This window comes from Danio rerio, chromosome 19, assembly GCF_049306965.1.
Source record: "Danio rerio strain Tuebingen ecotype United States chromosome 19, GRCz12tu, whole genome shotgun sequence".
NCBI classification, from domain to species: Eukaryota; Metazoa; Chordata; class Actinopteri; order Cypriniformes; family Danionidae; genus Danio; species Danio rerio.
This window is the reverse complement of record NC_133194.1, coordinates 25,767,924-25,781,418: the sequence shown is the minus strand read 5'-3', so window position 1 is coordinate 25,781,418 and position 13,495 is coordinate 25,767,924. Positions and strand designations below refer to the sequence as shown.

The 13,495-nt window shown below is 36.6% G+C and overlaps 1 long non-coding RNA gene across 3 annotated transcripts; it reads left to right on the top strand.

Moving 5' to 3' along the window:
- The first annotated feature begins 131 nt into the window (after nt 1-131).
- On the top strand, nt 132-4,175 carry si:ch211-214c11.1. Of its 3 annotated transcripts, none has more exons than XR_002456150.3 (8): nt 132-1,334; nt 1,932-2,195; nt 2,434-2,528; nt 2,613-2,663; nt 2,744-3,119; nt 3,239-3,415; nt 3,634-3,722; nt 3,872-4,175. It is a non-coding gene; the product is annotated as a si:ch211-214c11.1 (long non-coding RNA). The 3 variants fall into 3 exon arrangements; XR_012395052.1 differs by having other exon boundaries at nt 3,189-3,415; nt 3,872-4,172; XR_012395051.1 differs by lacking the exon at nt 3,634-3,722.
- The last annotated feature ends 9,320 nt before the right edge of the window (nt 4,176-13,495 follow it).

Genomic DNA, 13,495 nt, shown 5'->3' with positions numbered 1-13,495 from the left:
TGACACTAAATATAGTATTATTGTTTATACATATGACATATAAGAATAATTAATGCAATTGTCAACCTTGCCATAAAAAAATTTAAGTTTTCACCAAAAAAATGGAACCCGTTTTTTTTTTTTTTGTCTAAGCAAGTATTTTACAGAACTTTAAAAATGCTCAAAAATGTCTCTGTCAGCTTTTTCAAACAATTATATTTGATTTACCAAAGTCACACAAGTGACAATTCCACATCGGTCACATCCATAACGACACTTTTTCCTCATAAAGGCAAAAATATTACATAAAATAAAATCAATCATTTTTGTTTTATAGAGAGCCAACTCTAATCATTTTGATGATCCTTAATTCTTTTGGGTCGTGCAGTTTAATTTAAAAAATTTCTACAAAGTATTATCATTTAAAGTACAAAACATGTTTATAGAACTATATTTTTCTGATCCCATAACTCTGTGGTCAGTTGTTCTGAAAAATATAAACAGTTGAATACAGTGTTAAACAAATATTTTCTATGTGAATTTATGTTTTGAGTTTTTACTGCAAATGTCACATTTTCAGCTAAAATCTACTGTATAAAATTAAGCTTAAAATTACTTTGTTTCATTTCGTTACTGGATATATAATAATTTTAGTCTTAGTTTTATGTTTTACTTCACACATACGTCACATGACTAAATGTAGGCCTAATAATGTTATTTTGAGTTTGCTCTGTTAGCAATTACAACATTTAATACAATTTTCTTTAATTAAATCAAAATTATTTGAGATTATCTAATCTTAAAATGACAGTGTTTTATTTAGTTCCTGGACAATAATGTTTCAGAATCAGTTTGGTGTTGTATTTACAACTTTATTTCTTGTATTTATGTATATATTTGTGGTGAAAATACTGTTCCTTATTATTGAGAAGTGAAAGATTAAAGATTATAGCTTGTATCTGCCTGTCTGTCTATTATATATCTAGTTTAGATAGCTTGTCAAATATGGTGTTGGGATTTTGAATGTAAACAAGTGTTCCGGAATGCGCTGTCATAGAAACAGAAGAACGCAGGATTAAAAGTAGAAGAGAGTTCAGAATCTCCTCATTGCGTCTTCTCATTGCAGTTGGTAATAGTAGTGTTCCCAGTGAATTCTGTTATTATGGCATTGAAAAGAAAGCGTTGTTCTCAAGACACTCAAGTGTATGATTTACATATTCGTACACCTCCAACATCCAGCGCCAATGTGGCTGAGAACCATTCACCCGTTGGTGTTGGTGAGGAGACTGAGATACAAGTGAGAAAGAAGAGGAGGTGGGAGAGTTTTGAAAAGCCGCTCTCCCTTTACGCTGAGGGTAAATCCAGTCACTGTTTGTCAATCTGACCATGTTTTGTGTTCACTAGATCTCTGTACATGTACATATAGGCCCAGACAGATTCTTTGGACATGTTTTGCTAGTTCTGCTGAGAATTTTGTTTAAAAAGTCTGCAGATTTATGAGGAATAATTTTGAGAGTAAAGTAACTAAAAACTGAACACATACAATAAAAAATAATAATAATTTAACTTTTTTTAGGTTTATAACACAAATTTAAGTAGAACAAATTGTTTGGTAATCAAAGTTTCTCATAATTTATCCACTAAAAGAGAAATCTTTACAACAATCTGTATTGTACATAAATCATTTAAATAATTACAGATTCTTAATAATATCACTGAAATATAAAAATGGTATAAATATCAATATTCAATGGACTCAATAATGGGCATAAAATGTGTATGATTCCGATTTGTTGAGGGCAAATTATGAGCATTCACTATAAGAAACCCAATTCATGACTGTTTCTGATCTCTAAGATGAAGTGTGTCTTTACACTTTACATCAAAATACAAATCAATTTTATAAGCCATTATCATTATCATTAATGCATGTCTTACATCTCTAAATACAGATGACAACCAGTGGATGACTTTTCTCTGTGGCCAAAAGAGAAAACGAAGTTGTCACAGCTCTCATGTGAATGATTTCCATCCTCATACACCTCCAATATCCATCACCAGCCTTCAGTCCACTGATGTTGCTGAGGAAAGTGAGAGAAAGAGGAGAAGGACTGACAGTCCTGAAAAGCTGCTCTCCTGTAAAGTCCAGAAGTCCAGCAGTAGCTCTAGTCAGGAGGACCAGACTCCTGTTCAGATCCACAAGAAGAGTTCTGAAGGTAAATCTAGTGGTCATTTAAGAATGTGTGGCCTTCTCTCATTAAAAAGCACTCTAAAAGTTTCAATCACTGTTTGCTGTATTTTGAAGTGACCACCATATCAGTATTGTGCAGGTTCATTTTCACGATGTATTGAATTATTGAATATAGGCATATGTCTATTCCACCTCAAACATTACACACGTGTCTGTCAGTGCTTGACATTTCACATCAGCTGCACTTATTCATCTTTTAACAGGTGACATTCTGGACCAGTATGAGCTCGGCAAGGAGATTGGAGAGGGAGGATTTGGCAGCGTCTATGAAGGCAAGCGCTTGGAGGATGGCCTTGAGGTGAACAATCCCTTTAACATATATTATGTTCACTTTTTAGTGCACTTGATGTGATCATAACAGAAGTGTTGTTTTGTTGAACAGGTGGCAGTAAAAATTGCCAGAAAGCCATCGAACATGAAATACATCAACATCGTAAGTAGACTTAAACATGTAAAGGCACTGACAACAGTATATTTGGGGAAGCAACACCGCCAAACTAATCTTTCTTCTAGGCTGGTCATCCTGAGCCCCTTCCTTTAGAGATCGGCCTGTTGATACTGGCTCATAGAGGCGGCAAGGTTCCAGAGATCATTGAGCTGCTGGACTGGCAGGACCAGCAGGATTGTTACATCATGATCCTGGAACGACCTTCACCCTGTGTAGATCTGTTGGACTTCATAATGTCTCTCGGCTCCATCACTGAACGCCAGGCTCAAAAGATCATGGAGCAGGCAACAACGGCCGGTCTCATGTGCTGCAGACGTGGGGTATTTCACCGGGACATAAAGCTGGAGAACCTGCTGGTCAACACGGACACGCTGGAGGTCAAGCTAATTGACTTTGGCTGTGGAGCTCTTCTCCAGGAATCTGGCTATGACAGTTTCTGTGGTATGTATTAAACTTAACACCTGTAGTCTGGACTATCAATTTGACCAATCATGTATTTTCATGTTACAGAGAAAACATGCTTTAGTGTTTCATGCTGAGACCAAATCTTGTTCCTTCAGGCACAAAGGAGTACTTCCCACCGGAGTACTACCTAGACGACGAATACCATGCAGAACCATCCACTGTATGGTCTTTAGGAGTTCTGTTATTCCTGCTGCTGTGTCAACGATTTCCTGAAGTCACGGACACGCAGAGGATCGATGATGGAAACTGGACTGAGCCTGGATTGTCAGAAGGTAAGACGTCATTCATCACATCATAGACGAGCAGTTGTAGTTTAAATCACACAAAATGATGGATTAAAACTAAGAGTTGGATATTGGATAATGGTGACAATGTTCTGATTCTAAAGTAGAGTAGAGTCAGATCTTATAGATGAATAAAATGACAGCAGATGTAAAGTTGAAGTTGATAATGTGTTTCTCTCACTTCTTCCCACCATCGTTCTGCACAGAATGCTGTGATTTGATTCAAGCTCTCCTGCAGGAAAACCCAAGCCAGCGGATTCCTCTGGAAGAAATCATTTTCCATCAATGGTTTAAGGTACTGAACTGTAGATCAGCTTCTAATGATTTGGAAAATAGATTCTCCTTTCATTTGAAAATGTTTTTTATTGTACATTTTATGGTTTTTGTTTATTGTGACGAATCTGAATCAATAACCTTGATTTGGTGTGTGTCTGTATGTTTCAGGTCAAGGAATAAGGAATAAGGAATGTAGTGCAAATGGACGGGAAAGATTATTTGCACTACTGAGCACCACAGTTCCTGACGCTAAAAAAAGTTACAGATTCAACAGGAGAGCTTAAAAAAGGACACAGCAGCAACAAAGAATCCTAAAAAAAGGTCACAGCAACAACAGAGGATCCAGAAAAAAAGATCAGGCCTCAAGAAAAGATCCTGGAAAAGACACAGAAGATCCGGAGAAGAGGGCACAGCCCCAACAATGAAAACATTTGTAAATAAAAACATGAATAAAAAAAGACTTTGTTGCACCAGTCCTGTTTTCATAAAAAATACATAAAATCAGCCAAGATGCTGAAAAAGCAGACAGCAGTGAATGAAACACTTAAACACATCAATTGAACGCCTAAACAAAACAGCTAAACATATACACTCTCACACACACTTATAAACTGATGTGACTGTAACTGAGCAAAGTTTTGGGAAATATTGAACAATAAATAATAATTTAGTAATTAAAGCACAATGTAGAATAAGTGGTAAGAGGACTGTGCAGACACTCTCTATCTCTCTCACACACACACAAACACACACACGCACGCACGCACGCACGCACGCATGCACACAAACATGGCTTGCACATATCTCTTTAAGAGGATATAAAAGTAATTATGTTTATACTGTACAGACTGTATTTTTTTCTTCTTCTTAGGGGTCATTTTCTTCTCGGGGACCAAAGAAAAAAGTTACTATAAAATCAAGATCTACTGGTCTGACATTTCCACATTTATAAGATTGAATAAAAACGTAAATTCAGACAGTATCAGTCAGAGGCCACTAGAGGACAGACACTAGTCATTCTGCTGGAAAAGCAAAGAAAATTGGTTCATTCCAGAACAAGTGTTGAAACCGCATAAGGCCTAATGACCTTTAACCCTCTGGGGTCTGAGGGTGTTTTGGGGCTCTGGACAAGTTTTGACATGCACTGACATTTGTGTTATTTTTAGTATCTTAAAAACATATTAATGTCTAAAGGGTGATAACACTGTAAACAGCACAAGTTGGGCTACAATAATACCTAATGCCGAGTTCAGACTGCATGATTTTCCAACTAGTCGTGTCACAGCTGTTTTCACACTGCTTGACTATCTGGGCTGGCGTTTCGTCGCTGCTTTGTTTACACTGCAAGAATCGCCGACAACTTCGTCCAAACTACGTCTCACAGCCAAAAACATGTAGTATAGCCTATCTTTTGTTATTAACTACATAATATGAAAGAAGCCTTTAATGGGGTTGAACATGTACATGTTTGCTCACCTGGGTTTAAAGGGAATTAGCCATTTCTCCTCAACGTTGATAAAAACTAATTTCTTTCTGTATGAAATGTCAAACAGACACGGTTGCTCCTGAGTCCTGTCAAACCTCCACTAGTTTTTCCTCCATTTCGTGGGTCCAAATAAACCGAAAATGAGTGCTTTTAACTTCTCCCCCTGCAGCAGGTATACACACAAGCACACACAAGTGAAAGCTGCTCTCTCATTGGCTGTAGGCGATCGTTGATGTTATTTTCAGTCAAAACTCAATTCACACGGCATGATTTGCATCGCCGACAGCTCCAGATATTTAGCATGCCAAATATCTCACAGGCATCGGCGACTCATCGGCGATTCTCTCAGATCGCGTCTTTGATCGTTCATACTCTGTGATTGTCACTCACGTGCAAGAGCAGCGATTTACCTGTGATTTCAGGCATTTGTCGGCGATTTTTCAAAACCTGTCGGCGAGCCAAAATCGGGGCTAAAATCACGCAGTCTGAACTAGGCATAAGCAGCATGTTTGTATGTGTTTGTGTTTTTGAGAAAGAAATGTTTATGCGTGGTAGGTGAAAAAACAACATTTTGAAGCCACTGAAACAAGGCCGTGAAACACACAGAGAACATTTGTGCACAAGACTTTTGAGAATTAGATCTTGTAGCCTAGTGTTTTGCTTCAAAATGATGTGAGAATCATCTTGTTTACTTGCTCACAGAAAACAATATAATTACTTAAAATTTCTAAGTCACTTTCTGTGTGAAAATGGTTTATGCGAGAAGGCGTGAACTATCATTTCTATGCAGTGAGTCACACCTGAGAAGACAAAGACCTGCATAATGAGCTGCATAATGAGCCATCAGACAGGTATGTGACTAAGAGTTTCAAGAAAGAAACTGAGAAAAAAATGTTTATATATATTTTTTTGTTTGCAGTTAATTTAACATATATTTAACTATTACACAAAGTAACTCGATACTAGTTAACCTAATAAACTTAGTCACCACATAGGACTTTTAAATAGAACAGCACCTGTATTGTAAACAAGTATTTGTTTTTATAATATACACATCTAATAATAATACATATTACATATATATATATATATATATATATATATATATATATATATATATATATATATATATATATATATGCATATACATATATATATATATTAGTGCTGTCGATTAATCGCATTTAAAACACTGAAACTTGTAATTTTGGCTATTCAAATGTAAAATTCATGTAAACGCAAGACAAAAACTATTTAAATTCAAAATATAATTGTTTATTAAAATTAAAATTCAAAATATAATTGTTTAATAGAATTTTTGTTTAACTTGTAACACAGATTTCTTCATGTAAACAACATACCCACAATAAACCATCAAGATCCTGGCTTGACAGCCATATTTATTAAAGAAATACAGGCATGTTAATGACATTTAAATTTCAAAACAATCAATGCCAATAAAGAAAACATTGATTTTCCATGTTGGATTCTAAGTGGACTGCAAAAAAATGCCAAAATACAGGAATTGCAGATATGGAAAATGAAAAATTATAATAATAAACTATAGAATACAAACTGTTGCACTCATTGTAAAGTTTTATTGCTGTGAGTTGATTAGTTATAGAGTAGAAACAATTTTGCTTAATCCACCTTTACATTTATCCAGTTGCTAAGATTAGGATTATCCCGCAAGTGCACAGAGACCCCCAAATGCCCGCAAATGAATGATAATTTCTCGCAAACCGGTCGTTAAATACATTGCACACCCCTCTCCCCTGCATCCGTCCTAGCTCTTCAGGTAGCCTATGTCGCGCGCAACTCACTTTCGTTGCGTTTAATGAGGAAACACGCTAAACTTGGAGGGCTCATGCTGAAAGTCAGAGTAATGATTCTTTTTCGCTGTTTAGTACTGTGCTTCTTCACCCATGTAACGTGCCATCATTTAAACAAAAGTAAGTAACTATAATAAAGCTTGTCGTTTGATGCCATGTCTCGGGGAGCGTGTACATTATCACCTGACTGGCTCCCTTTTGTTCATTTCCATATGAACTGCGCCTTCACTGAAGGCGGGATCACGTTCGCTGTAATGAGGCGAAAGGAGAATCCGTACCAGTTCTTACTTTTATACGGATTACATGAAAGGAGATTTTGCAAAAGTAGACATATCAAGATTTCTTTAGAAACATCTCCCATGTTTCTTTTTTGAGTATTTGCTGAGTTTCAGTTCATTTTAATGACGTGTTTTTCCTGACACAGTCTACTTTTGCGCGCTTCTCATGCAGGCTATTTGTAATATCAAAGCCTCGTGGGCGTGGTCAAATTAACTCTAATGAGCTCAGACTGAGAAACTAGACATAGCATTGGTTTCATACTGATTTCTTTATCAAACAACATTTGTTTTCAACATGCATAGCTGCATTTAAAAGTAGACACTTCAAGCTTTATAAAAATATGTGTCACATCTCTGGGTGTTTTGTTTTCGCGGAGTTTTAGCGCATTTTACTGACGCGTTTCTAAAAACAGTTCACGGAGAGAGAAAATACGCGGTCTTCGACCCTAGGGGGTTAACTTTTGATCGGTTTTCCCTCAACACTCAGTTTTATTACTTGAATTTTTTAAAATGAGAATTTTTTCCACACTGTTTTTAATTCTGGATTACCTAGTAAATTATAAGCAGCGTGAAAGAAAAAACTAGATTTACACAGGGCTGAGAATGACTCAGAGTTAATCTTCTCGAGTTTTAAAACCCAAGACACAATAAACAAATGTAAGACTGTCGCGGGACGAACGAGATTCAACTAAAATAAAGTTTACTGAAGATAGTTTGCAGTTTCATCAGCAGAAACCGTTAATAATCAAATAATTTGCCAAACATCACCACAAATGCAATAATATTGATTAATACTGCAGTATAAAAGATTTCTAACATTTATAGTGGCTGATGAAGCATCTAACTCTCTCTATTTAGCTTAATGATCACACGATCGGACATAAAGCATTAGGCATTGCATGTCTGGGCATGATACAGATGTAAACGTATACTAATACACTTCAACATGGTTAAAACATACAGAAATAAAGAGAAAACTTACTTTATGGTCATGCACTTAAAACACTTGGAAAACTTAAAACAGCAAACGAACTTCAGGAGTAACAGGATGAAACTTAAGCTGCACAGCCGTCGATCTCTGACTCAATAATGAAAGCAGCAGAAAAGTAAAACTATAATGCCTACTACTGGAAGCATCGGGAAATGCACTCTTAAGTTTTCAGAATACAAGTCTGTTAATAAAACTGCGTCCAAAACCGCATACTTCCATACTATATAGTAGTAGGCTAAAATCAGTATGCGAGCCGAGTAGTATGTGAGTAGTAAAACAGTATGTGAGAAGTACCCGGATGACTTACTGCCTCGCATGGTTCAGGATTGGTAGAGCTGCGCATCGATGAATTTGCTCTTCAGTGTTTGAACTCTCAGTAATGATTAAATCACACTGAACTGAGCTAAACTGAACTGAACTGAACTTAAACACTAAAACCTGAACCACACTGTTCCAGTTACTATGACCATTTATGTGAAGCTGCTTTGACACAATCTACATTGTAAAAGCGCTATACAAATAAAGCTGAATTGAATTGAATTGAACTTACTACTTCCGGCGGGATTCTGGAGTGCGCATCCCATGCTAACTGCGCTATTCCATGATTCCCCTCGAGCGAATTCATAAATGGGAGTAAAGCAACGCAAATGACGCAGTTATGTCACGTGACTATGCCAAAATGGCGGATGTAGTACGTCCGAATTCCATTCATACTTTTCACATTCATACTGTATAGAACGTACTTTGCTAACGGGCAAGTAGTACGTTTAAATTCAAATGCAGTACCTACTGAGTAGTAGGCGGTTTCGGACGCAGCCTTGCTTTCCTTGGAGCCTTTTCTACAGTTGCTGAATGCAAATGTAAACGTCAATAAAAGCAAAGGATCAACTCATGTCAGATCCACAAAAAAATCTGAAACATCACCTCCAATAAGTTATGATGACATTTTCAAAACTCTTTTTTTTTTTATCAAATTAGTTTTTTTGTACATCGATCAAATGTATGTGTTTCCAAATGGCAACACTATACAATAGTGGGACGTGCAATAATGCAATGGGTAAGCTAACAAGCAAGGTCAGTTGTAAACTTTTAAGTTGCAACAATAACAACATGATTAGTCATGTGTTAATGACATTTGCATTATGGATAAAATCTAGTTTTACTGGCAATACTACTCTAAATACATATGAATACAGGGAACAGTGTATTAGCGAGCATCACCACGTTATGATAAGTAAAAGAAGAAAAGGACAGAACTGGCTCTTCAAGCAGATGAAAGTGAGTTGGGTTTTAGTGACCATGAGAATGATGCAGATTGGACATTTGCAGTGAAGAGAGCAGTGATGCAGACAGTTTAAGTTAGCTCCGAGGCAGATAAGACAGGAGTAGTAAAGTATAGTGTAATTTATAAACATTGTTAGCTAGTAGCTACTTATTCTGATGTATCTGGATATAAAAAACTGCATTGTGTCATGGCATGTTGTGTCTAATATGAATATAGTCAAGCTATTCAGAGATATTGCCAGATAATCACTTTACCTCACCCATACTCTTAACAGACTTAGATCATTGGTGATTCTGACTGTCATCCTTTCTTGCATTGTCTTGAGCCTTCACATTGCCAATTATAGCCTATACTATATTGTAGTAGCTTGCATTGGTCACAGTCATTCTGCTACATCATATCGCTTTCTACTGGATGTAAAATGCTCTGCAGTAGTCATTTTAGAATGTTAAGTTCTTATTATGAAGATATTTTGGTAAAAGTAACTATAAAGTAGCCTAATATAAGACTCATGTAACATATTACATAATGAATTAATAATATTTTGAATAATCCATAATGAATTACAGTTTGGAAGTAACTTGCACAACACTGGTTGTCAGCATCTTGAACGAATTAGTGTGTTATTAGCATGATTCAAGCATAGTCTAGCATGCTATTAGCATGATTCTAGTACAAATTAGCATGATTCTAGCATGGATTAGCATGTTATAAGCATGATTCTAGCATGGATTACCATGTTTTTAGCATGATTCTAGCACAAATTAGCATGTTATTAACATGGTTCTAGCGAGGATTATCATGTTGTCAGCATGATTCCAGTGTAAATTAGCATGTTTTTAACATGATTCAAGCATGGATGAGCATACTATTATGATTCTAGTATGGATTAGCATGTTATTAGCAGGATTCTTGCATGGATTAGCATGTTAGCAGGATTCTAGTGTAAGTTAGCATGTTTTTAGCTTGATTCTAGTATGAATTAGCTTGTTATCATGAATCTAGGATGGATTAGCATGTTATTAGCATGATTCTAGCGAGGATTAGGATGTTGTTAGCATAATTCCATTGTGAATTAGCATGTTATTAGTATGGTTCTAGTATGGATTAGCGTGTTATTAGCATGATTCTAGTATGGATTAACATTTTATTAGCATGATTCTAGCATGGATTAGCATGTTATTAACATGATTCTATTATGATTGATATGTTATTAGCATGATTCTAGTATGAATTAACATGTCATTCGCATGTTTCAAGTTGAATTAGCATGTCATTAGATGTCATAAATCTTCTCAAGTAAAAGTACTATTACTTAAATTTTTTTTACTAAAGTAAAAGTAAAGTTACATGTCTATAAATCTACTCAAAAAAACTCAAAAAAAGTTAAAAGTAACACATTAAAAATGTACTCATGAGTAAAAAGTAAAGAGTAATTCTTTCTCAAAAAGGACAAGATGATTTAAATCTCCAATTAGTTATTTTTATTTGTATAAGTAACTTTAAAAATTAAAGACCAATAACACAAAACTATATAATTGTTTAAAATATTTTACAGATTATCCTATTTAACAATTTATACAAATTCTAATGCAACATCTGCGTGTTAGCTAAATGGGCTATATGCACAAAGACATTTAACTTTCAGCCAGGCACCCCAAAGGCTTCTGATGACGTCTTTCCATTTCTAAATTGTCATGTTTAAGATCTAATTTCTTTAAAAATCAGTGATCTTCACTGCCTGTTAGATATACGATATGAAGTGGGTTTCAGATCAGATAAGAAGCACTGCATTAAAGTCCATTTGCCCCCGGCCGTGTCTTTAAAATATGACAGTTTGTTTTACCCCGGTATTTTGGTTGTTGCTAGATCTGATACAGTTGCGTCCGAAAGTTAAAAATAATTATTTATATTATTTATTAAATTTCACATTTGTTGTGTTTTATTAACGTCTACTCCCACCCCAACCCTAAATCAACTGTCACAGTAACGTAAAAACAGTAGTTGTATTGAGTATTATTTATGCTTTCTATTAAATTACCCAATAAATTGTATTTTTTAAAGCCCACCCCCACCCTAACCCTAAACCCAACCATCACACTACTGTAAAAATATTAATTATTGTTATACATTCATTTATTAATTTTCTTTTCAGCTTAGTCCCTTTATTAAACTGGGGTCGTCACAGTGGAATGAACCGCCAACTTATCCAGCATGTGTTTTTTAGGCAGCGGATGCCCTTCTAGCTGTAACCCATCACTTGGAAACCCATACCATTCATTCACACTCATACACTACGGACAATTTTTAGCCTACCCAATTCACCTGTACCGCATGTCTTTGGACTGTGGGGGAAACCGGAGCACCCGGAGAAAACCCACGCGAACACGGGGAGAACATGCAAACTCAGAAACACAAACACAGAAACACAAACTGACCCAGCTGAGACTCGAACGAGCGACCTTCTTGCTGTGAGGCAAGATACTACTGATAGTAGTGGTTACACCATCATTCATCAAATTTTACGCTTGAACAACTAAATGAATGCTTAAGTCTATTTAACTGAATGCATTGTAATTACATTACAACATTGATGCTGTTAAAACAACCTTGTGAAATTTAAAATACTCACATTAAGCTATCACCGGAGGTTTATCGTTGGCTTTAAAACTCTAGCTGTGCATAGAGCCCATTGTGCATAAACAATTTTGCTCCGCATCCCCGTTAATATCTTATCTTTGTGCTAATGAACATTAGCAATGTTACGAACACAGTTGGGCAAGCTACTGGAAAAAATGTATTATATATTAAAAGTTACTGTCTTTTTTTTTTTGGAATTGGTTACATTACTATATTAATATCTCAAAAATGCATTACATGACTTCCGGTTGCGGGCGTGAATGGAGTAGTCGCGCTTGTCTCGAGGTCCCTGTGGACTTCTTTTTTTTCTTCAATTCTTTAATCCTCCACCACTTTATTTATTTGTTTACCACTTAGTGCTTGACTGTGAACATGTTTAATGCTTAAAAAGTCTAAAATTGGCATCAAAGTCTGGCAAATATGGGAAAAAAGACCCTCCTAAAGACGATGGTACCGCAGCGCACCCGGAGTTTAACATGGCGGCCTTAACTAGCCTTCTGGAAGAACATAGAGAGGTCTACTGAGTTTAAAGCCGCCTTGATATCTTTGGAAGCGAAACTGGACTCAGTTCAAACAGCGGTGCTGGATCAAGGTACGCAAATAACTTCGCTAGAATCGAATGCCGACCTTCTCAGTGAGCGAATTCTCTCGCTAGAAGCGACCTGTTCTGAACTAACGGAGAGCTATGCTAAACTAAAAGCTAAAACGGCAGACTTGGAGGGTCGAAGTCGGCGCAATAATATCAGAATTATCGGAGTGCCAGAATCCGTCGAGGGCCCTCGACCATCTGTGTTTTTCTCGCAGTTTCTGGTGGATGTTATGGGCGAACAAATCCTATCATCCCCACCGGAGATCGACAGGGCGCATCGCGCTCTTGTGGCCAAACCGAAGCAAGGAGGAAAACCAAGGGCTGTGATAGTTCGGCTTCACCGCTATCAGATTAAAGAGGCTGTGATGCGAGAGGCTCGGAAACGAAGGGGCTCTCTACAATATCATGACAAACCGATCGCTATCTACGATGACTACAGCCCTGAGGTTGTGGAGCAACGCGCACAATATCGCGGAGTTATGACAGAACTTTACAATCTGGGTTTCAAACCATCCCTCCTCTTCCCGGCGAGACTGAGAATTACGACAAAAGCCGATGAACAAAAGTGGCTCCCCTCGGTTGAAGAGGCCAAGAACTTTCTAGGATCTCACCGTAATGCTTCATAGAGGACATTACCGTTATACACTTTTAAATAGTTTTACCTGATTGCGTTTTTATAAGGTGGAAAAGT